The sequence below is a fragment of the Hordeum vulgare genome, chromosome 6H, assembly GCF_904849725.1.
Source record: "Hordeum vulgare subsp. vulgare chromosome 6H, MorexV3_pseudomolecules_assembly, whole genome shotgun sequence".
NCBI lineage: Eukaryota > Viridiplantae > Streptophyta > Magnoliopsida > Poales > Poaceae > Hordeum > Hordeum vulgare.
Window position 1 is genome coordinate 157,797,425 of NC_058523.1, and position 25,619 is coordinate 157,823,043.

Below are 25,619 nucleotides of genomic sequence, written 5' to 3' on the forward strand. Positions count from 1 at the left end.
TTGTACGACCTTTATGACATAGCCCATACTGCCTCCGACAAGAAGGCCAAGGCACTCTTTGAGTCTAACCAGGATCATCCAGAGAATACACCAACATTTCCTCCCACCAAAAGCTCGTGAAATACATGTACGTGGGGAAGGCTAGGAAAGGGGAGGAATTTAACCCGAGCCAGGAACCGTTCAATCCAGAGCTGGTGATGATATCTGGTGGCAGGAGGCCCCATGGATCAATAGCCATTAGAGATGGGATAAAATGTTGTCCACTCACTCTCCTAGAGATCAAGGCACGCCAGTCGAGCTCCTCTCCTAAGATAACGCCTCGTCCACGGCTAGTTGAACTCGCCATCGAGGTTAGTTGTACGGACTCTGAAAACTTTCAACCATTTCATTGTGTGTGCGGCCATCGATCATTATAATGGTAAAAAGGAGTGGTGTTGTAGACTGCACTTCAGAAAGAGAGAGCGTCAAACCAGGCTGCTCTTCAGAAAGAGGGAGCAGCAAACTAGGCTGCTCTTCACATGATTCTGGAGGAGAGGGACCGGACCACGACTCGGTTGTTGGAGGAGGAGAGGGCTCAAAATGAGGCGAGTCACATGGCCATGTACGAGCTTCTTGTGGTAAGTTTCTTTTTTACATTAGCCAAATCATGCGTGTAACGTATCTTTCATTACTAACAAATATGACCGACTCTTCAAAACCAAATGTGAAGTCTATGTGCGAGAAGACCGGTGAGCCCCCTCCGGTGATGCCGGTCTTTTCTAGCGATTACCACAGTGAGTTTCATTTCAATGGTTATTACAAACTAGTATTAACATTTGACTGTCATCATGCTAACGAGACATTGTGAAATATATTTTCTGCAGAATAACTCCAAAGCGGCATCGCACGATCCTTCTCTAGGGCAACCATCTCCAAACGCACCCGCCCACAGCAACCCTCGTGCTTCTCCTCCTTGATGACCACGAAGGTAAGTTTTATCTAGTTCATTTATGACATAATTAGTTAATTCAGTTCATTTATGACATAATCAGCTAATATGTTCATTTATGACATAATTAGCTAATATGTTCATTTATGACATAATTAGCTTAGTTAGGTAAAAAAACATCACAAGAACCTTTGTTAGCTCATAACTTAGCGTATCTTCCTCCTAAACGACATAATAAGCTCAAAATAAGAAAAGTATTGTAATCATCCTTTTCCTCTTCTCCTTCTTCTTCTTCTTCTTCTTCTCGTCCTCCTTCTTCACCTTCTTCTTCTCCTTCTTCTTCTTCTTCTTCTTCTTCTCCTTCTTCTACTCTTTCTTCTCCTCTTTCTTCTTCTACTTAGCTTATTTTCCCCAAGAAAGACATACTTAGCTAATTATTCTCCAAAATGACATAATTAGCTAATTTAGTTCACTTATGACATAATTAGCATATTTAGGTAAGAAAAACATCACAAGAACCATGGCTAGATCATAACTTAGCATACCTTCCTCCTAAATGACATAATAAGCTCAAAATAAGAAAAGTATTGTAATCATCCTCTCCCTCTTCCTCTCGTTCTTCTTCTCCTCCTCCTCCTCCTCCTTCTTCTTCTTTTTCTCCTCCTCCTCCTCCTCCTCCTTATTCTTCTTCTTCTTCTTCTTCTTCTTTTTCTTCTTCTCCTTCTTCTTTTCCTTTTTCTTCTCTTTCTTCTTCTCCTTAGCTTATTTTCCCCAAGAAAGACATAGTTAGCCAATTATCCTACAAAATGACATAATTAGGTAATTCAGTACATTTATGACATAATTAACTTAGTTAGGTAAAAAATCACAAGAACCTGGTTATCTCATAACTTACCGTATCTTCCTCCTAAATGACATAATAAGCTCAAAATAAGAAAAGTATTGTAATCATCATCTTCCTCTTCCTCTCCTTCTTCTTCCTCTTCTCCTCCTCCTCCTTCTTCTCCTTCTTCTTCTTCTTCTTCTCCTCCTCCTCGTTCTTATCCTTCTTCTCCTTCTCCTTCTCGTTCTTCTTCTCCTCCTCCTCCCGCTTCTTCTCCTTCTCCTCCTCCTTCTTCTTCTCCTTGTTCTTCTTCTTCTCCTCCTCCTCCTCCCACTTCTTCTTCTTCTTCTTCTTCTTCTTCTTCTTCTGCTTCTTCTTCTTCTTCTCCTTCTTCTCCTCCTTCTTCTTCTTCTTCTCCTTCTTCTTCTTCTTCTCCTCTTTCTTCTCCTTCTTCTAGTCTTCTTCTTCTTGTTCTTCTTAGCTAATTATCCTCCAAAATGACACACTTAGCTTATGTTCTTCATAAATGTTATATAATTATCCTCCAAAATGACACAATTAGTTTATGACATAATTTGCTTAGTTAGCTCAAAAATGGCATAAGAACCTTGGTTAACTCATAAATGTTGTATACTTAGCTTGTTTTTGTCTAAAATGACATAGTTAGCTTAGTTAGGTCAAAAATGGCATAATAACCTTGGTTACCTCATTATTGTCAGATAATTAGCTTATTTTCATCAAAAATGACATAATTAGCTTAGTTAGGTCAAAAATGGCATAATATCCTTGCTTAGCTCAAAAAGGTCATATACTTAGCTTATTTTCCTCGAAAATGACATAATAAGCTAAAAATGTCATATATTGTTCCTATTCTTCTAACTTTCTTATTCCCATTTTGCATATTGAATTTACTACTTGGAAGCTGGCACTAATGGTGTGCTTTAGTTTTTGTTTTGTTTTGTGTTGATGAACAATGTGGAACTATATATGTGTATATAGTGATGAACGGTGCAAAACTTTGTATGTTTGTTCTTTCGATTTGCGTGCTGTGATTGATGAACAACTGGCATTGATGAACTTTATATCTATATCAGATATGTGATGTGAACTATATATGTGTGTTGTGAACTATATATCATATTTGTGTAAAACTTTGCAGGGAAATAACAGAAAATAAACAAAACAGTGACAATATGGGCACTTTGCTGTCTGCGAGATGATGGCAAAGGCCTTTGCCGTCTGCCAGCCGACGACAAAGGTGCCACGTGGTAGCAAGCTGTGCAACCTGGGGCAACCGGCGGCTGACCCATATGGTCACTTTGCCGTCTGCTGCCCCCGCCAGCAGACGGCAAAGAGCCGCCACCTGGCACCAGCAGGTGGCTGCCCATGTTGACGGCTAGCAGATGGCAAAGTCACACAAAAAGCAGATGGCAAAGGAGCATCACAGAAGGCAGGCAACAGATACTTCATTAGCCTCCTAACGAAGTAGTTGTGTACCGGTTTTCGTCTAAAGGGCTTTGTCGTCTGCTTGTGATGGTAGGCTGACGGCAAAGCCCTCTGCCGTCCGCTTTCGACATGCACACGGCAAAGAAGAGCCTTTACTTGTGAAAGTAGTCGTAGAAGTTTTGCCGACAGGAGGCGAATGACAAAGGCCATTGCCGTCCGTGAACTGCCTGTTTGCCGTCCTCTATGGCAGACGACAAAGAAGTTGCTTCCTATAGTGATCCATTAAATTGGGCATGATATTAGAATCATTTAGGAAGTGGTTTCATTAGATTGGGAGTTGGGATTAATATTATTGGGATTTTCTAATATGGAATAAATGGTAAAGGAAGTTATTTATTTGGCCCAACCAAAATATAGCGTGGGAAAAAGTTAACCATAGCTAGAAAAATAGTGCATTATTTTTAGAATCTCTGGAAATTTGAATCACTCCATTTGGAGTTGATCTGGACTCTCTACAGATTTTGCAATGTGGAGTTTAAATAACTCAAATTTGAATTTGAATTTCAACACTACAGAAAAACTCTCTCGAAAAATGTGCAATGCTTATATTTGGACAGGTCATGATTTTAGGAACACCTAGGATTTTGAATTAACAAATTTGGAGTTTGATGGAATTTATTATGAATTAATTAGTGTCTCTTAAAAAAAGAATTACCTAAATGGGCCAGACCCACTGAGCAACACAGCGCACCAGCGCAGGACGAAGCCTAGGCCGACTCATTGGCTTGGCGGCTGGAGCATCGGGCCATGCTAAAGGCGGGTTCCCGGCAGGCGTTTCCCCCGTGCACACGCGGATTCGAGCGGAGCCGTCTCCACTTATCGGGGGGCACGACCACCTATAGGCGGGCACTATTGGCACGTCTCCTCCTACACTAGTGTAGAATCAGGCAACAATCCCGATTCATAAGGACCTTTAGTGCCGATTCTACAACCGGCACTAAAGGGTGGGGACTAAAGCCCCCCCTTGAATGTCGGTTCGTCACGAATCGGGACCGAATGCACACTAAGTGGCACGAGCCCGCGCCGGGGGGCTGGGGGCCTTTAGTCCCAGTTGGTTACACCAACCGAGACTAAAAGGCTTAGGGTTTTGGGGTTTCTGGTTTATTTTTCCTTTTAATTTATATTTTACCTTTCATTCTTTTTTGTTTCAAACATATTTTATGTTACTACATATCGTACACGTTATGCATATATGAAAATATAATTTTTCGTAGAACCGATCATATATATATATATCATCTAATTTCTCGCACGACCATTCACACATACACATGTATATATACAATTTCTCCTACAATTTGCAGATCATTACATGGATGCATTACATCTTGTAATGGTATTCTCCTTTGGGATATATGACCTGGTCGAGCAAAAATCCCACTATTTCCTCTTGAATTGCTCGTACGCGATCCATTGGTAGGAGCCGATCACGCATGCGTTTCATCTTTATTGAAAAAGAAGATCAATATGAATATATTAGTGGTGTGTATATATATTAGATCATGATAAAAAGAATTGTGAATAGTGTTCTCACAAACGTACCAAAAGTTGTCTATCACATTTGGAGCTTTCGAACGTCATCATGCGAATGTTATCGCAAACATAGTATGCACATAAATTATTCCCCGACGCCTGGCTCAGGCACTTTAATTACGAGAATAGAATTCAATCAGGTAATCATTAATCAAGCATGATAATGGTATTGAAACTAAAATTAAAGAGATGGTAGCTAGCTAGTAGTACTTAATTAATTACCCTAGTTTTAGTTTTTATTTCCATTGGCCTTCAAAGTGTTTGATGAACTTTTCCCAAGCCCTTCCCATCGGCAAAGAAAATAATAACAGAATTTCAGACTTAGTGAAAATCATAGATTTTCACTTGCTCCCATTTCCAACAGAATAGCAACTTTGACAAGGAATAAAAATATGATGCAAAGTCTTATGAACAAACTTGTGGCACCAAGTTGTAGAGAGGTTCAACCACTACAATTAATGCCATTGGTGCAACCACCAAAGAGCAACACATCCATGGAAACAACGGTCCCATAACTTAGAAATATTTCTAGCTATGCAACCAACAATATTTTCTACACATGTTATCAACAAGGTATCCACTTATCTACAGGAGTAACATGCCGAACAAAAATACCACACCTTAGACTTCACAAAAAGCTAGAACTTTCATGTTGACACAAACTTCAAATCATGCATGAAATAATTCCTACGAAAATGACAAAATGCCACCTCATCATGTTGACACTATTTGTTACCTAAACTAACAGTAATAGAGCCCTAAACTAACTTAATTAACCTAATGGATGCAATGAAATGAAAAAAGGAAAAAAACACATAGTCCTGGAGGAGGCCCCGGGGATGGGGAAGGGGGTGGCGCCGCGGGGATGGGGCACTGCGATTGGGAAGGTGGGTGGCGCCGCGGTGGGGAAGGGGTGGCGTCGGTGGTGGGAAAAGGAGAGAGGCACCGGTGGTGACGCCGCAAGGATGCAGGGCGCCGCGGTGGGGAAGGGGTGGCACCGCGGGGATGTGGGCCGCCGCAGTGGGGGAAGGAGGGCACCACGTGCGGCAGCATGGCGGTGGCAGGTTCGGCGTCGGGGCGTCGAGGCAGTGTGCGTCGTCGCGTGAGATAAAAAACGGGAAGTTCGGGGAGGAAGAAGGGCGCACTTATATAGCCCAGCCTTTAGTCTCGGTTGGTGGCATCATCGAATAATCCACTTAATATTTTCAAATATATAGTCTCAAATACATTACTTAATTCATGCATCATCGAATAATATCTAACTGATCAACCAACAAAGAGCTGCCGATGTACTGAGCCGCGGGCAATGGACACCCAACGAGCAGGAACCATCACCGGATCATAGCTCGAGTGAGATCCCTGGAGAACCTGAAGGTATTGGTGAACCTGGCATGGTATCATCACTTCACACTTGGATGGTATCGTCATTTCACACACATAACATGTGCTATAAAGTTGAGAGGATTATGACAAAAACTCAATGCACTTCTAGTACAAACTTGGCCATCTACTTCAGAGTATGAGGGTTTTAGGCGAAAACTCATATGTTACACGGGCATTTCATTTTTGTTAGCTTGTTTCAATTCCATTCTTCTTGTGCATTCAATATGCACCATTCCAAGCCACAACCTCAAATTTCAACAATTTCTAACTTCAGTTGCTATTTTTCATGCATTTTATGATTTTTTAGGTAAATGACCCTGAAAGTAAAAAATCACTAAAAATGAACTCTAAAAAGGTTGAAACTTGGCATGGTATCATAATTTCACACACATAGCATGTGCTAAAAAGTTCAGAGGATTACGAGAAAAAATGAATGCACTTCGTGTACAAACATGGACATCTACTTTAGAGTATGAGGGTTTCGAACGAAAAATCATATGTTACATGGATTTCATTTTTTGTTAACTTGTTTCAACTCCAGACTTTTTGTGCATTCAATATGCACCATTCCAAGCCACACCCTCGAATTTCAATAGTTTCTAACTTCAGTTGCTATTTTTCATACATTTAATGATTGTTTTAGGTAAATGACCCTGCAATTAAAAGCACTACAAATGAACTCTAAAAAGGTTGAAAGTTGGCATGGTATCATTATTTCACACACATAGCATATGCTAAAAAGTTAAGAGGATTACGACAAAAACTCAATGCACTTCATGTACAAACTTGGCCATCTACTTAGAGTATGACGGTTTCAGACGAAAACTCATATGTTACACGGGCTTTTCACTTTTGTTAACTTGTTTCAACTCCAGACATTTTGTCCATTGAATATGCACCATTCCAAGCCACATCCTCAAATTTCAACACTTTCTAACTTAAGTTTCTATTTTTCATGCATTTAATGATTTTTTTAGGTAAATGACCCTGAAATTAAAAAGAACTACAAATGAACTCTAAAAAGGTTGAAACCTGGCATGGTATCATACATCACAATGCTCCAGAAATCTTGCTCACATCATATTTAAACAGGGACATAAATAAAAATACCCGTCTAAGCTAGAGATCCCCAAGCAGTACATAATAATAGCTAGAAATAGAAGTGTTCGCTGATCCGAACACTACTCATCTGAATCGGAATATCCCCAAATTGGTGATGGTGGTGGTGGTGCTTGATGTACAAGGTGAAGCTGGCCATAGTTCGTGATTCGAATCCTGTGGTACAACTCGTATGCAACGTATGCATCTTTTGCCGCATACTCAATGCTGATACCGTTAAGTGGTGTTGTCTCCCACTCTTTGTGCTGATCCGAGGGGAATTTGGTCTTCATATTAGTGTACTCCTCATTGATTATGGCGACATAAATATGAGCCAACGAAGTCTTCGTATGTTGAAGCCTGGATATGTCTTGGATATCAATGTGGTAGTCAGCTGGTATCTCAATACCGAAGGTGTGCCTCATCTTGAGCTTGCCATTCCTTATATCCGCGCTAGCAAAACGTATGCCGCTGCGAAGGAAGTCCATGAGTACTGGAAAGTGCTTGTCACTACTGCAACATAAACAAATTAAAATGGAACAAATGTTACATAGTGCTGCAAAACAAGTATATTTCGGCAGAAGTATAATAATTAAGAATCTTAACAAGTATATTTTGGCACAAGTATAATATGCAACTACAAAGGAAATCCGTTCACTGCAACAACAGAGGAATCAAAATTAGCCCTAGATGTTGCCATCCTATGCAATTTTCATATATGAATCAAAAGAATAAATATATGCAACAACGAAAATTATTTCACTACAACTAAAGAGGAATTGATATTTCCCATATGATTCAAATGGAACATATTGCTATCCTATGCAATTTTTATATCCTATGAATTTATCAAGAAACCCTAAATTAACTATGACATATATGTTCTCCCACGGTTTTGCCAGTATGCAAAAAGGAAAATTGTTTCACTACAACTATATTGAAATTGATCTTTAGGATTCAAATCGAACATATTTCCATCCTATGCAATTTTCATAACCTTTAATCAAAGAAAAGCCTCAAAACTTACCTCACCCATTGGAAGACCATGACATTTCTCTTGAACCAAAGTTGGATGATGGCAATAGCTTCTTGGTTGGCCGTGTACATGAGATCAAGCCCCATGAACTTGTCTTTCTCCTTCGCCACTTGAAGTCGTTCCTCGAAATAGGAAAGAAAATGCGGCACCATGGCACCGTCGTTCGTGTAGACGACATTGAGTATGGTCGCGCCATGTGCTAGCACCTTCCTGTAGCGAGTGATTGTATCATCCATGGGGAAGAAGAGAGGAGAGAGCAGAGGAGACAAACAAAATGGCCGCAATTACTGTAACCCTCGCGACACTGTACCATTTATCCTGTTTTTCATCGCGCGAAAAAACGCGGGGTGCGAACGGTTTGGACCTTAAGTCCCGGTTTGAGACACCAACCGGGATTAAAGGGGCTCGCACCACGCGAACAGTTGCCACCACCCCTTTAGTCCCAGTTCCTGGCTCCACCCGGGAGTAAAGGCCCTTAATGAACCGGGACAAAAGTCGTTTGGCCTCCAACCGCTCGAACCGGGACTAATAGTCACATTAGTCCCGGGCCAAAACCAAACCGGGACTAAAGGGGCGAACGTAAGATCTCTTTTCTACTAGTGCTACCTCCCACCCAAATTAGAGAAGGGGAAGGGAAAGCTGGCCGAGCGCGAGCCGACGCATGTACCGGAAACAGAGGTTGTCTCCGGCGAGGCCCCACCCAGCTACGAGCTCAGTAGGACATCCCCTACCCCCTGGGTGGATTTCAAGCTTTGAGGAGGCCTAGGTGGAACGCATGGTTGGCCACGGCGGAGGATGTTGACAATGATGAGGGCACGACACTGCAGCCACCGGAAGGGAAAACGGTGCATGGGGCGAGTCTTAGAGGTGGTGGTGGTGATGATATGTCTCACACTTAGGGAGAGGAGGGCATGAGACCTAAGAGAATTTTGCCAAGGCCGAGGCACCATCATGGAAGCCATGGGGGGAGGAGATGGTACGGTAGAGAGTGGGGGTTGAGCGATGGGCTCTGGGGGAGAGGGGGAGCGAAGGGAGCTGCGAGGGGCGCTCGGGCCTGGCTGAAATAGCCTAGACAAGGTGCACCATGGCTGTTTCCATGGGTGGCGCTCAAGCGTGCCCGATAGAGTAGAGAGGACAACAAGGGAGGAGGGTCCCGACAAGTTGTTGTGTTGAGAAAGTCGAGGCGACCTCGAGGGATTCAATCCCGCTACCCAAAGTCGCCTAATGGCTCGGAATGGGAGCCATTACAATGCGGGTGCCCACTGTAGCGTGCTCCACAGCGTGAGCTCTACATGCCAAGTCATGCCACTTGCATCATGGGCATGGGAAAACTTGTGCACTAGTTCTAGGAGGGAGTAAACAATGTCTCATGGCCTTGGATGCGCTCGGGTGCCTTTCTTGAGAAGGAAGGCCGAGAGGGAGAGAAAAGAGTGTTGTCAAGGGGTGCAAGTGGGGGTTCCACCTCCCTAAATCATGGAGTTGGGTGCCAAGGTTGCTACTATAGGTAAAGGGGGGCTAGTAGAAGGTGTGGTAAAAAATTAGGCTCAAGGAGAGCACTTCTGGTCCTCCAATCATTGAGCAAGAACTATGAGCACAAGGTGTTTGGTGGGTGTCTGGGTTAGATAAATGACCCCCTTACTATGAAACTTAAGCTGATCAATTAGTTGTGATAAATAATCCCGGTCACCAATTTTGAGATTATCTGGAAAAACTTTCCAATGTAGGCATGGTAAACCCTAGAAATGAGAAGAAATTGTTTTCTCTAGATCTATCTATGCAAAATTATCCCCCTTAATACACCACTTGGCGTGGTGCCATCATTTTAGGATTAGAGCCTGTCCGAAAAGTTTGGGATCAATTGGAGAAACTTGACAATGCAAATATCCCCAATTCTAGAAATCAACAAAAGTTGGTTTGAGGGTATTTGGGCAAGTGGATCTGTTATCCTTGATGCACCACTTGGTATGGATGCATTATTAGGGGGTTAGTACATGTCCACACAATTTGCGAATAGCTGGGGACATTTGGTAATGGAAAGTTACTCAAGTTTGGTTCTGGAGAGAGAGGGTTTTAGAATATTCTGGTGAATCAAATCAACTTATATTGAGACGAAACTTGGAAAGATCATCATATATATCATGTGTGAATTTCTAGAATTTTACTGGAATTATTAGAGAATATTTCTTATAGAAATATCTCAAATACTTGAAATACACAGAAAAGGTTTTGAAGGATTTTATCCAATATATTGAACATGACCATGTGTTTAAAATATTATATATGGAAAATATATGTCCAATGGGTTTCCCTAAATTTTCTCAAATATTTTTGGAAGCATGAAAATATTTTTTCCCTGTAAAGGAGCATTTATGGCCTTAGAAAAAGGTATTTAAATAAAATCCAAAAACAACTTTTAAAATAATAGTTTTGTGGTTTTGGGAAGTGTTTTTGATAATAGGATCCAAATAAAATATTTGGGGTAAAATTTCCTCCCTAATTTGAGGACTTGTAGTACAAACCTCAATTCAAGGGTTTTTGAAAGATTAAATCAAATAAATGCTTTTTGGTCAAAATAATATTTTGTAAAAATAGTTTTATGTCCTATTCACATGGTATAGTCACTAGGCAAGGATTTGGGGCAAGGAGATGAGTCTAGAGAGAAGGATCAGTTTTGTGAATTAAAACACAAACAAGCACACAAGCAAATAGCAAACAAGAGAAGCATTACACGCATAGAAAAGTTTTAATTGGTCCAAAAAATTTAGCTATGTTGACTTAGTCAGGAGAGGCAAAATGCAGGGTGTGACATCATCCTTTTTGGAGTTGGTCTCCCCCAGGCCACTTCTCTTATTCACCATGGTCGGCGCTGACCGCCGGCCTCCATTCTTTTTTAGGGCACCATATTGCTCCGTGAACTTCTTTTCACCACAAATAATCGTCCAAAATGGGTGAGGGTGATGGACTTGTGCCCATTTTGGGCCTTGAATGTTTCCAAAGCTTATTATGCCTTCAAAAAGAAAATGAAGGCACCAATGTACATTCATATGCAATGGAGATGCAAGCATAAATCAATGGCCAAAAGGACATTGAGATGGAGGATTTGTATACCATTTCTTTGATGTTGAGGCCACTCACGGGGCGGCATTCGATGCTCTCAAGGGTGGCACAAAATTTGTTGAAGTCTTGTTGAATGAACCCCGTTCTTTTTTAGATGGACACCCAACCACACTTCCTCACAAACTTGTAGGGTTGGAACTTCTTGTGTTCACGTAATTGTGCATGAACTCTCAACCAAGATGTTGATCCTTTTTGCTCTGCACCGATCTTGAGATCTTGTCCAATATCCTTCCAACATTCACCAATGAACTTGTCCTCGTCCTTTATGTATGACCCCATCTGAATGCTTTGTCGTCTCTTCTTTTGCACATTGGATTGTTGAGTGAGCTCATCCGCAAACAAAGTTTCCCCATCGATGTGCACATCATTTTCTTCCTCTTGGTCATAGTCGTCCGAGAATTCTTGGCCTTGAGTGAAGGGGTCTGCCATGCCTTGTTGGCATTGTGTGAAGGTGTCGGTCATCCCTCTTGGGCTTCTCGAAATTGCCGCGGCCATGCTGGCCTTGGGTACCATCGGGATCAAAGCCCTCACCAACCTCGAAAATGATGTTCCTAATGATGAACCCATTGGTCGGCTCATCTTGCATTCTAGCCGCATTTCGTCGAACAATTGGCTGGCGTTGGGTTGATTGCCAGTGAGGTCTCACACTGCTGATTTCTTTGGCCCCCGATGGAGGACCCGCCATCCACATGTGTTGCGTTGAGTTCGGTGATGACCGTCGGCACAGGAGTTGTCGGGGAAATCACACTTCCTTCTGCGTGAGATAGAGAACTTGGTGGCATGCGGGGTCGTGTTCAAGATGGAAGTCATGCGTGTGTGGCGTACTAGAGGTTTGTGGTGACTCCGCCCGTGGCATCCAGGTAGCCGAGGAGCCCATGCTCACCACGGCCATGGCGGCAACAACTAGAATGGCTGGCTGCCCGTAGTTGGACCCTAAATTCATGAGGGCCTATCATGTGTCCATGGCGATGAGGGCCTCCTTCATTGCGCGACCACCTGTTGCACTGTGGTGGAGAGGGAGACGACGGTAGCGTCTTCTAGTTTGTCGGCATGGACCTTTCGTCAGCCAACCCTCCTCGTCAACCATGTTGCTCGTTCCTTCGACGTTTGCTCCTTCTTGGGACTGCTTATTGCCATGGACGCGGGCTTGGGACCATGGCTTCAACTGTGGCAGCGAGGGGGAGGGGTATGGCACGTTGGCTGTGGCGGGAGGGCGAGCGGGCATGAGGGTTTTGGAAGAGAGTGGAAAATGAGATGGTTGTGCCACTGTATGGCGGGTCACAGGGACAAGGGCAGGTGTCACACACATGCACGTCGTGTACGCGGCAACACAAACCCGTCCCAAATTTGGGCGGGGAATGGGTCACAAGCGGAGAAAAAATGGACACTCGACCATTTTTCTATGGCACATTGCATCCCGTTAGTGTCCCTTTTGAGCGAAACGGATTTAAACGGACGCGCCAAGACAAAATTCATCGATGCGTTGGATATCTTCTCAGAGTATCTAAAGCCAGTATCCTCAAATCCTTCTTAAACTTCCGCACACGATATCAGACCGTGACATGACAGGGGAGAGAAGGAAAACAGTTGATCCAATCGGACCCCTCATATCATCCCTATATGTTCACACTATATGTGAACCCTCATATTAAGAACAAATATAGAGAGGCTATGAGGTACCCGGTCAATCCATCATGTAAGACACGCTCCACCTGAGACCACCTTTTTCTGACTTCATTATTTATTTTCTTTCTCTCTTCATCTTCATCAATCATGTGCAAGTGACCCAACATATATGTAAAACAATTAAGAAGTGTATCTGCATGGATGGGCAAACAAGGGATCAAAACAAATGCTCCTTGTCAGCGCGTCCGCGAGTAGGTATACATAGTCAGATTTGATAAATCCAGTTGTAGATGTTCTAAGGGAAACTCCAACGCACGACCCCATTTGGTCGGTGTTCGCCCGTTTGGGCCCAAACGGACAAATGACACGGTCCAACGTGTGATCACATCCGCATTTTTTGTCCGTTTGGCGTCCGGTCCGCCCCATTTCCAGCACAAACATGTGCTCGGTTTGCATCCACATAGACGTTGAATAGACGAGCACATCCTTGATCCTCATTAGCCTTGAGGATGCGTGGTGGTCATCCACCTACCTCCACCACCAAAAATAATTGTGCACGTGTGGTGGGCGTCCCTGTTAGCCATTGAAGTTGTAGGTCATCGTACTTTGTAATGTGGAAGGCATGGACCGGCCAGTCCACAACCTCCACTTCCAATCCCTCCTACCTCCTCAACCCTCGACATGAGTTATCAAACCCTAGCACGTGTTGATGCATCCCTCTCATCCACCTCCTCACCGATCGTAGGATCTGAAGTATGTCTAGAGGGGGGTGACTAGACTACTTGACGAAATAAAAACTTAATGTTTTCCCAATTTTAGTTCTGGACCAGTTTTAGTAGTTGTAGCAAGCCAAGCACACCCTACACATGCATATCTAAAAGTATTGAAGTGTAAATTAATGGCATGCAAATGTAAGTAGACGGAAGGTATAGAAAGATCAAACGGAAAGGTTGACACGATGATTTTTGGCATGGTTAAGATAGGTAGTGCTATCGTACGTCCACGTTAGTGGAGACTTCAACAGACGGAGGGTAACGGCAGCGAGAGTCCACGGAGGGCTCCACCCACAAGGGGTACATGAAGAAGCGGCCATGTCTATTCCACCATGGCTTAGATCCACATAGGACTAGCCTCACTCAGGGTAGATCTTCACGAAGTAGGCGATCTCCTTGCCCTTACGAACTTCTTGGTTCACCTCCACAACACGAAGCAGGACGCTCCCAAGCGACACCTAACAGATATCAGAGGCACCACCCTCCGAAAGGTAATAGATGTGGTAGGACAATTAACTCCTTTCTCTTGTGCCTCAAAACAAAGTCTCCTCAACACTCAATCACTCTATCACAGATTTGGCATGGGTGGAATAGATTGATTTGGTTGAAAGCAACTTGGGGAGGATAGATATCAAGTTTCTAATAGATGGATTAGAATGTATTGATCTCAACACATGAGTAGGTGGCTCTCTCTCAGAAAAATGAATATGGCAAGTGTGTGTGTCTGTTTTGAGTGCTTCCTCTATGAATTAGAGGTGGTGGATGGGTATATATCGGCATCTTCAAAAATCCAACCGTTACTACATTATTGCCTAACTTGATGAAACCGAAATGAATCTCGGTGGCACCGAGTTCCACTTAATGTGGCAACTTTCGAATTCTCGATGAGACCAATATAGGAATCTTGGTGGTATCGATATGGTGACCTAGGGCAGTTTTCAAATCACGGTGAGACCGATTTAAAAACTCGGAAATTCCAATTCTTGAAATCGATAGACCAGAAAGTTGGTCACTGATTTTTGGTGGCACCGAAGTGAAGGTTGGTGGTACCAAGATTCTACAATTTAGCATAGGTTCTGTCTCTGGAAATATTGGTAGGACCGAGTGGAAATTATTGGTTGCACCAATTTTGATGTTAAGGCTTTGGACATAGAATTTTATGGGAGAATGGCTGAGCATTTCTGATAACAAGTTTCCAAAAAGTTCAACAAGTTACCAAAATGTTCAAAGGTTCTCCCCGAAAAAGACAGCAAATAAAAGAAAGACTCTCTCTCTCTCTCTCTCTCTCTCTCGGCCCTAATGATATATACATTTCTCCCCTTTGGAAACAAGTTACAAAAATTTCAAAGGTCTAGAACTAAGCATCGCTCTGGGATCGATCTCCTCCGGTAGAAGTTGATGGAGTCGACAGGAGAGTGTCGGCGAAGGCTTGAGATGTCTTCTGAGCTGAAAGAGCTGAAGGCACTGATGTTTGGGCTAATGAAGTTGGTCTCACTTCTAGAACTGCATAGCTGCAGACCTAGTCTGACTCCTGAACTGAGTAGTTGTAGGAAGAGACATATCAGCATCATCACTGCTAGAGCAAGGTGTATGCACGGCATCAACTTCATGCTTTAGCTTCTCAACAGTACCAGCCAACTCCATTACTTTGATATCCAGGTCATGGAATTTAGTCTCCATGATCCTCTCAAGGCTCCTCTGTTTCAGCAGAATCTCAGGTATATTCTTCTCCATCCCGTGGATAGTGGTGACAGGAAATGACATCTTCTCCTCTCTGGATCTCAACTGTGGTGCTGGAGTTGCTCTGGGTGCCTCTGCCTCTGTTGCTGCCTCTAGCTGCTGATGAGCTATAGCTGAACTGGTATGACTTGGGTCCATCATTACCTTGTTTTCTTCAAATTCTAGCTGAAGTGGCAGGTGTGGACGATCAAGTTGATATGCATGTTACCCAATCTTGGCATTGATGAGCATGTGAATGTACGGAGCATATCCACATGATCACTTCTGATCAACACGTGTCCTCCTGACTGCCTCAACTATCAGATCCATCACTCTAATCCTTGTGTGAGAATCAACAAGGATATCCAGAACCCGCTGTTGGTTATTGACCGGAGAGGTGTCTCGGTCATGTGTGCCTGCTTCCCGAACCCGTAGGGTCTACACACTTAAGGTTCGATGACGCTAGGGTTATAGGGGAATAGTGTACGTGGTTACCGAAGGTTGTTTGGAGTCCTGTATCAGATCCTGGACATCACGAGGAGTTCCGTAATGGTCCAGAGATAAAGAATTATATATATGAAGTGAGGATTTGGTCACCGGAATTGTTTCGGGCGACACCGGTAATGTACCGGGACCACCGGAAGGGTTCCGGGGTCCACCCGGAAGGGCCTACAGCCACGAAAGGGTATTTGGGCCAAAAGGAGGATGGGAACCAACCCATATGTGGGCTGGTGCGCCACCACAAGCAGCCCAAGGTGCAAGAGAGAGGGTGGTGGGCTAACCCTAGGCGTGGTGGACTACCCCACCCTAGGGGGCCACCACCTCTCCACCCTTGGTCGCCGCCCCTTTCCCTAGATGGGTTGCCGCACCCCTTAGGGTGGGAAACCCTAAGGGTCGGCACCCTCATCCCTCTCTTCCTATAAATAGTGGAGGGGTTGGGGCTGATTTGAGACAACTTCTCTCTATCTCGACGCATCCCTACACCTCCTCCTCCTCCTCCTCCGTAGTGCTTGGCGAAGCCATGTTGGAGTTACCACGTAGGTCCAACGTCACCATGCCGTCGTGCTGCCGGAGCTCTCCCTCAACCTCTCCTCCCTCCTTGATGGATCAAGGCGTTAGAGACATCTCTGGGCTGCACGTGTGGTGAACGCGGAGGCACCGACATTCGGTGCATAGATCGGAATCCACCGCGATCTGAATTACTGCGAGTACGACTCCATCAACCGCGTTTTAGCAACAATTCCACTTAGCGATATTCAAAGGTATGAAGATGCTTTAACCCTTTGCCCGTTGCTAGTTTCATCATAGATAGATCCTTGTATGGCGTATGAAAATTTTAGAAATTACTACGATCCCCAATAGTGGCATCCGAGCCAAGGTTCTATGCGTAGATTATATGCACGAGTAGAACACAAGAGTTGTGGGCGCTGATTTTGTCAATTGATTGCTGTTACTAGTCTTATCTTGATTCGGTGGCATCATGGGATGAGGTGGCTCGGACCGACCTTACAGGTACGCTTACGTGAGACTGGTTCCACCGACTGACATGCACTTGGTGCATAAGGTGGCGAGCGGGAGTCTGTCTATCCCATTTTAGTCGGATCAGATTCGATGAAGAGGGTCCTTAGGAAGGGTAAATTGCATTGGCATATCAATGTTGTGGCTGTCACTTAGGTAAGAAGCATTCTTGCTAGAAACCCTAACCATCCATGTAAAACTTGCAACAACAATTAGAGGACGTCTAACTTGTTTGTGCAAGGTATGTTGTGTGATGTGATATGGCCAAAAGGATGTGATGTTACATATGTGATGTATGAGATTGATCATGTTCTTGTAATAGGATTCAGTACTTGCATGTCGATGAGTATGACAGCTGGTAGGAGCCATAGGAGTTGTCTTAATTTATTGTATGAGATGCAACGCCATGTTGATTACTTTACTTTATCGCTAATGGTTAGCTAGTATAAGTAATACTTGGAGTGACAACTTCACAAAGACACAATGATGGAGATCATGGTTTCATGCCGGTGACAATGATGATCATGGTGCCCCAAAGATGGAGATCAAAGGAGCAAGATGATATTGGCCATATCATGTCACTATATGATTGCATGTGATGTTTATCATGTTTTTCATCTTATGGCTTAGAACGACGGTAGCAAAGATATGATTGCATGTGATGTTTATCATGTTTTTCATCGTATTGGCCTTAAAATTTCGAGATATGTATTCCCCTAAGTGTGCACCGTTCCGAAGGATCATTGTCTCGAAGCACCACGTGATGATCGGGTGTGATAGATTCTAACGTACGCATAAAATGGGTGTAAGCCAGATTACACATGGAAAACACCTAGGTTGACTCGACGAGCCTAGCATGTACAGACATGGCCTCGAATACGGGAGACTCAAAGGTCGAACATGAGTTGTATGGTTCATACGATCAACATAGAGATGCTCACCGTTGATGACTAGTCCGTCTCACGTGATGATCGGACACGGGCTAGTCGACGTGGATCATGTAACACTTTGATGACTAGAGGGATGTCGATCTAAGTGGGAGTTCATTAGTAATTTTATCAGATGAACTTAATTATCATGAACTTAGTCTGAAATTATCTTTACAAACATTGTAGATCGAATGGCCAACGCAAATGTGTTTTCAAATTCTATATGTTCCTAGAGAAAACCAAGATGAAAGATGATTGGAGCAACTATGCGGATTGGGTGTAACTTAAAGCTCATCTTCACTGCTTCCAAGAAGGCATATGTCCTTAATGCACCGCTAGGTGATCCTCCCATTCCCGCAGGAGGACGCTAGGAACGCCTGGCAGTTGCGGAGTGATGACTACTCTCTTTTTCACTGCGGCATGCTCTACAGTTTAGAACTGGGGCTCCAAAGGCGTTTTGAGCAACACAAAGCATAAGGGATGTTCGACGAGCTAAAACTTGTTTTTGAAGCTCTTGCCCGGGTCGAGAGATATGAAGTCTCCGACAAGTTCTTTAGCTGTAAGATGGAGGAGAATAGTTTTGTTAGTGAGCACATACTCAGAATGTCTAGGTTGCACAACCGCTTGACTTAGCTGGGAGTTGAAGTTCCGTATGATGCGGTCATTGAAAGAATCCTACAGTCGCTTTCACCTAGCATTAAAGGCTTTGTGATGAATTACAACATGCAAGGGATGGAAAAGACTATTCCCGAGTTGTATTCAATGCTAAAATCTGCGGGCCTAGAAATCAAGAAAGAACAACAAGTGTTGATGGTCAATAAGACCACCAGTTTCAAGAAGGGCAAGGGTAAGAAAAGCTTCAAGAAATACGGCAAAGCAGTTGCCGCACCCAGTAAGCCAGTTGCCAGGAAGAAGTCAAAGAAAGGACCCAAGCCTGAGAATGAGTGCTATTACTACAAGGGAACCGGTCATTGGAAGCGGAATTGCCCTAAGTACTTAGCAGACAAGAAGGCCAGCAATGTCAAAGGTATATGTGATATACTTGTTATTGATGTGTACCTTCCGAGCGCTCGTAGTAGATCCTGGGTATTTCATACCAGTGTTGTTGCTCACATTTGCAACTCTAAGCAGTAACTGCGGAACAAGCATAGGCTGGCTAAGGACGAGGTGACAATGCGCGTCGGGAATGGTTCCAAGGTCGATGTGATCGCCGTCGGCATGCTACCTCTACATCTACCTTCGAGATTAGTTTTAAACCTTAGTAATTGTTATTTAGTACCAGCTTTGAGCATGGACATTGTATCAGTATCTCGCTTGATGTAAGATGGCTACTCATTTAAATCTGAGAATAATGGTTGTTCTATTTATATGAGTGGTATATTTTATGGTCATGCCCCGCTGGTCAATTGTTTATTCCTGATCAATCTCGATCGTGAGGTTACACATATTCATAGTGTGAGTACCAAAAGATGTAACGTTGATAATGATAGTCTCACATACTTGTGGCACTGCCGCCTTGGTCATATCGGCGTAAAGCGCATGAAGGAACTCCATACAGATGGACTTTTGGAGTCCCTTGATTTTGAATCATGTCACACATGTTGTAACACCCTATGTTTAGCCTTTCCGACTAATTAACTTATTTCAAAAATTAGGACCAATTAAAGTTTTTGAGAATGCTTGTGATGCTTGAAGTGAACGTTGTTTGCTTGCTTGCTGGTATATTTGTGTGGATTCTCAATAATTCTTGCTATTCTCCACACTCACCTCCTTAGCCCAAAACTCCTGCCTAATGATCATGCCATGTGTTTAGGACCACAAACTATTTTTCCCAAATATTATTTTCACCAAAATACATTTCTTTGAATTAAGTTTCAAAACCCCTCAAATGAGGTTTGTACTACAAGTCCTCAAATTAGGGAATTTATTTTGCACCAATTATTTTATTTCAAAACCTATTATCTAAATGTCTTCCAAAAATCAGAATATTATTATTTTAAAAGTTATTTTATTATTTTATTTAAATTCCTTCCTACGAGGCCAGAAATGGTCTCTTATGAAGGAAAGTTATTTTTATTGCTCTAAAAATATTTAAGAAAATTTAGAGAAACTCAGTGGACATATCTATTCCATATATATGAGTTTCAACACATGGTCATGTTCAAAATATTGGGCAAACCCCTCCAAAACCCTTCGTGCCTATTTCAATATTTTGGAATATTTCAATAAGAAATATTCTCAATAAATTCTAGCAAAAATTCCAGCATGTCACCTATGATATGTTTGATGATCTCGCCAAGTTCCATCTCAATCCAAGTTGATTTGACTCCCCTAAATATTCTAAAACCCTATCTGTTCAGATCCAAATTTGAGCAACTCTTCATTGTCAAGTATCTCCAATTGTACTCAAATTTTGTGGACATGTTCTAATACTCCAATAATGCATCCACACTAAGTGGTGCAATAAGGAGAATAGAGGAACTTGTCCCAAGCCCCTCAAAACCCTCTCTGTTGATTTCAGACTTTGGGAAACTTTACATTATAAAGTTTATCCATTTGACCTCAAACTTTTTGTGCTTGCCTTAATGCTCAAATAATGCCCCCACACCTAATATTGGATTTGGGGGAATTGATTTGAATAGTTTTGTAAGCAGAAAGCCATTTATGTCCATTTCATGGGTTTTCCAAGTCTACATTGGAAACCTTCTCCACCAAATCCCAAATTTGGTGACCAAGCTTATTTCCATCTATTAGTTGATCCTGTCAAGTGTCAAATCCATTGAAGTTCATCTGGATGCTCTGGCACTCATCAAACACCTTGTGTGCATTCACTTTATGGGCTACTTTGGCCCCTTTCACTTTAACCCTTGACCTCAACTTTCTACCACAACTTCACATAGTTACATTCTACCTCCAGTAACATTTCCATGGCCACTGGTCAATTATTGGAGAGAGGCTCCATGTAACTACTCCTAATTTTACCCTTGGAATCACCACTTTTAGCCTTCTTGCCCCACTTCTTTTTAAGCCAAAGACCCACCTCTTGCCAGAGGGTTCCTAGCAACCCAAGGCCTTGTTTCAAGCCAAGAGATGTCATGCTCATGTGGAGAAAATATGGAGCACATCCTGAAGTTGAAATGTGGCTGAAATATAGCTTTGTACAGCAAGTAGCTACCCTCCCTTGCTTGAGCTAAAACTTTGCATAAGTGTAGTCCTTCCAAGCTAAAGCTACTAGACATGCTTTTTCCCGATTATCTCCCCTGTTAGTGCCCTCATTAGTAGCCCTAAGTTTGCTGCTTCAAACTTAACACCAGTCAAAACCTATTCACACTAGCTCCACTTGGGGCCAAACTTCACCAGTGCCTTGTGCCTGCATGCCTTTCATGTTTGACACCTTGGCTTGGCCAAAGGGTGGCCCAGGACACCAAGTGGGGTGGTGACCACCTCCGCGGAGTGCAGAAATGGTGCTCTGCATCTTGTTTCTTCCCTCCATTCCATTTCCAGCTGAATCAAGTTGTCTCAGCATGTCCCAGCAGCATCTTTTGACCATTCAACAGGTTTCCATCCATCAGCTAGCCTCCAAGCTCCGTGTGGGGTGCGTGGCATCCATGCAGAGGGAGCTCCAGAGAGCTCCTGAGCTCTCTCTCCCTCCCCCCCTCGCATATCTTCTCTCCCCCGAGATTCTCTTGCTCTCTCTCATCCCCCTCCTCTCTCGGTTCACCTCCAGGACTATCCATTGGAGCTCCCGCACCGTCCTCCTCTCCCCTCGGCCCCCATTGTCGTCGCTCAGCTCAGCTCGAGACCGAGCTATCCAACCTACCCCCTCGTCTCAGCCAAGGGCACCAGGGGCACCCCATATGCAGTAGAAGACCCTTGCGCATCCCGGGACTCCCTCTTCGTGGTCGTGCCATGCCCCATCTTCGACCGGCGCGGCCGTCCACCCTTCCGTTGGGCCAGCTGCTCCCGGCCGCCCCCGCGACCCTCGCAACCACCCCGGGGCACGACAAAACGTGGGGCATCCGCCCGCACCCCCGGCTCGGTGTATGGGCAGCAAGAAGGCCACAGCCGCGGCGGCCAGCGCCTCGCCCACTGCCGTGATGGGAGGTAGAAGAAGGTAGGGAGAGAGAAGGAAGGGACTGTGGCCCCGTCTATCGGCCGACCGGCGAGGCTGACGGGTGGGCCTCTCCGTGTTAAGTGGAGACGGGGTCGATTGCAGCCGCCTTTGCCCAGGGAAAGCATATTTCCCTGGGTGCGTTTTCGGCATCACCCGCACCACCGCGGGCCAGGCTAAGCTGGGCCGGCCCAAAGCTGTGGTGCGCCCTTCACGCAATATAGTTGTCCCCCTCTCAAATAACTCTTTTCCTTTCTTTTTATCAGTATTCTTCAAAAATTCATCAAAATATCATTCTAACTCCAAATTGTTTGATTCAAACTCCTACAGGTTCCTAAAATTCTAGGCTATCCGAATATGTGATTTGCACATTTTTCCAAGCAATATTTCTGGGCTGTATTTACTAAAATACAAATGTGGATATATTTGGCCCCACTTTGGGAAAATACTATAGGGTTCAAATCAACTCCAAATGGAGTGATTCCAATTTCTAGAGCCTTCTCATATCATGCCCTATTTTTTGAACCTTGGTCAACATTTTTATCAGGCTTTATTCTGTTGTATTAAATAAATAGCTTCCTATTGCTATTTATTTCATATTAGAAAATTCCTAGAATATTCATTTCAACTCCAAATCTAATGAAATAACTTCCTAAACATTTCTAAAGATGTTCTCTGTTAAATGAGTGCCTCCACTCATTTTTATCATAATAGTTTCTATGAGCTTCATAAAGAATCCCCTTCTCCTCCTTTCCTCCATTCAGAAATCCCTCATGATCCAAACCTCCGATGGCAAGCTTCAGGTATTTTTCTTAAGGCCAGAGAGGTCCAAGAAAAATAGTTTCTATAAGGCTCGAGTTGTCACTAAGGGTTATCGACAAGTTCAAGGGGTTGACTATGATGATACCTTATCACCCGTAGCGATGATGAAATCGGTCTGAATCATGTTAGCAATTGCCGCATTTTATGATTATGAAATCTGGCAAATGGACGTCAAAACAGCATTCCTGAATGACAATCTTAAAGAAGAATTGTATATGATAATGCCGGAAGGTTTTGTCGATCCTAGCAATGCTAACAAGGTATGAAAGCTCCAGCGCTCCATCTATGGGCTGGTGCAAGCATCTCAGAGTTGGAACATTCGCTTTGATGAGGTCATCAAAGCGTTTGGGTTTGTACAGACTTATGGAGAAGCCTGTATTAACAAGAAAGTTAGTGGGACCTCTGTAGCATTTCTCAAATTATATGTGGATGACATATTGTTGATGGGAAATGATATAGAACTATTGGAAAGCATCAATGCCTATTTGAATAAGAGTTTTTCAATGAAGAACCTTGGAGAAGCTGCTTACATATTAGGCATCAAGATCTATAGAGATAGATCGAGATGCCCCATAGGTCTTTCACAAAGCACATACCTTGACAAGATATTGAAGAAGTTCAATATGGATAAGGCTAAGACGGGGTTCTTGCCTATATTACAAGGTGTGAGGTTGAGTACGACTCAACGCCTGACCACGGCGGAAGATAGAGAAAAGATGAGTACCATCCCCTATGCTTCACCCATAGGCTCTATCATGTATGTCATGTTGTGTACCAGACCTGATGTGAACCTTGCCATAAGTTTGGTAGGGAGGTACCAAAGTGATCCAGGAGTAGATCACTGGACAACGGTCAAAAATATCCTAAAGTACCTGAAAAGGACTAAAGATATTTTTCTCGTGTATGGAGGTGCCGAAGAGCTCGTCGTAAAGGGTTACGTCGATGGTAGCTTCGACACAGATCCGGATGACTCCAAGTTACGAATCGGATACGTGTATATTTTGAATAATTGGGTAGTTAGCTGGTGCAATTGCAAGCAAAGCGTTATGGCGGCATCTACATGGGAAGCGAAGTACATAGCTGCTTCGGAAGCAACACATGAAGGAGTCTCGATGAAGGAGTTCTTCACCGACCTAAGAGTGATTCAAAGTGCGTCGGGCCCGATGACTCTATTCTGTGACAAAACTGGGGCTATTGCTATTGCGAAGGAGCCCAGGTTTCACAAGAACACCAAGCACATCAAGCGCCACTTCAACTTCATTCGTGGATACATCCAAGATGGATATATAGATATTTGTAAAGTACATACGGATCTGAATGTCGCAGATCTGTTGACTAAACCTCTTGCACGGGCAAAACTTGATCAGCATCAGAATTCTATGGGTGTTCGATTCATCACAATGTAACTAGATTATTGACTCTTGTGCAAGTGGGAGACTGTTGGAAATATGCCCTAGAGGCAATAATAAAGTGGTCATTATTATATTTCCTAGTTCATGATAATTGTCTGTTATTCATGCTATAATTGTATTATCCGGAAACTGTAATGCATGTGTGGATATATAGATCACAATGTGTCCCTGGTGAGTCTCTAGTTGGCTAGCTCGTTGATCAACAGATGATCATGGTTTCCTGATCATGGGCATTGGATGTCATTGATAACGGGATCACATCATTGCAGAATGATGTGATGGACAAGACCCAATCCTAAGCATAGCACTAGATCGTGTTGTTCGTCTGCTAAAGCTTTTGTAATGTCAAGTATCATTTCCATAGACCATGAGATTGTGCAACTCCCGGATACCGCAGGAGTGCTTTGGGTGTACCAAACGTCACAACGTGACTGGGTGATTATAAAGGTGCACTACAGGTATCCCCGAAAGTGTCTGTTGGGTTGTACGAATCGAGACTGGGATTTGTCATTCTGTGTAACGGAGAGGTATCTCTGGGCCCACTCGGTAATCAATCATCATATTGAGCTCAGTGTAACTAAGGAGTTAGGCATGGGATGATGTTAAAGAGACTTTTGGCAACGAGATTGAACAAGGTATAGGGATATCGACGATCGAATCTTGGGCAAGTATCATTCCGGTAGACAAAGGGAATTACATACGGGATTGATTGAATCCCCAACATCATGCTTCATCCGATGAGATCATCGAGGAACGCGAGGGAACCAACATGGATATCTAGACCCCACTATTGGTTATTGACCGGAGAGGTGTCTTGGTCATGTCTGCATGCTTCCCGAACCCGTAGGGTCTACACACTTAAGGTTCGATGACGCTAGGATTATAGGGGAATAGTGTACGTGGTTACGGGAGGTTATTCAGAGTCCCGGATGAGATCCCGAACGTCACGAGGAGTTCCGGAATGGTCCGGAGGTAAAGAATTATACATAGGAAGTGAGGATTTGGTAAACATAATTGTTTTGGGTGACACCTGTAATGTACCAGGACCACCGGAAGGGTTCCGGGGTCCACCGGTAAGTGCCTACATCCACGAAAGGGTATTTGGGTCAAAAGGTGGATGGGAACCAGCCCATGTGTGGGCTGGTGCGCCACCACCACCATCCCAAGGCGCAAGAGAGAGGATGGTGGGCTAACCCTAGGCGTGGTGGGCTAGCCCACCCTAGGGTGCCACCACCTCTCCACCCTTGGCCGCCGCCCCTTGCCCTAGATGGGATGCCGCACCCCT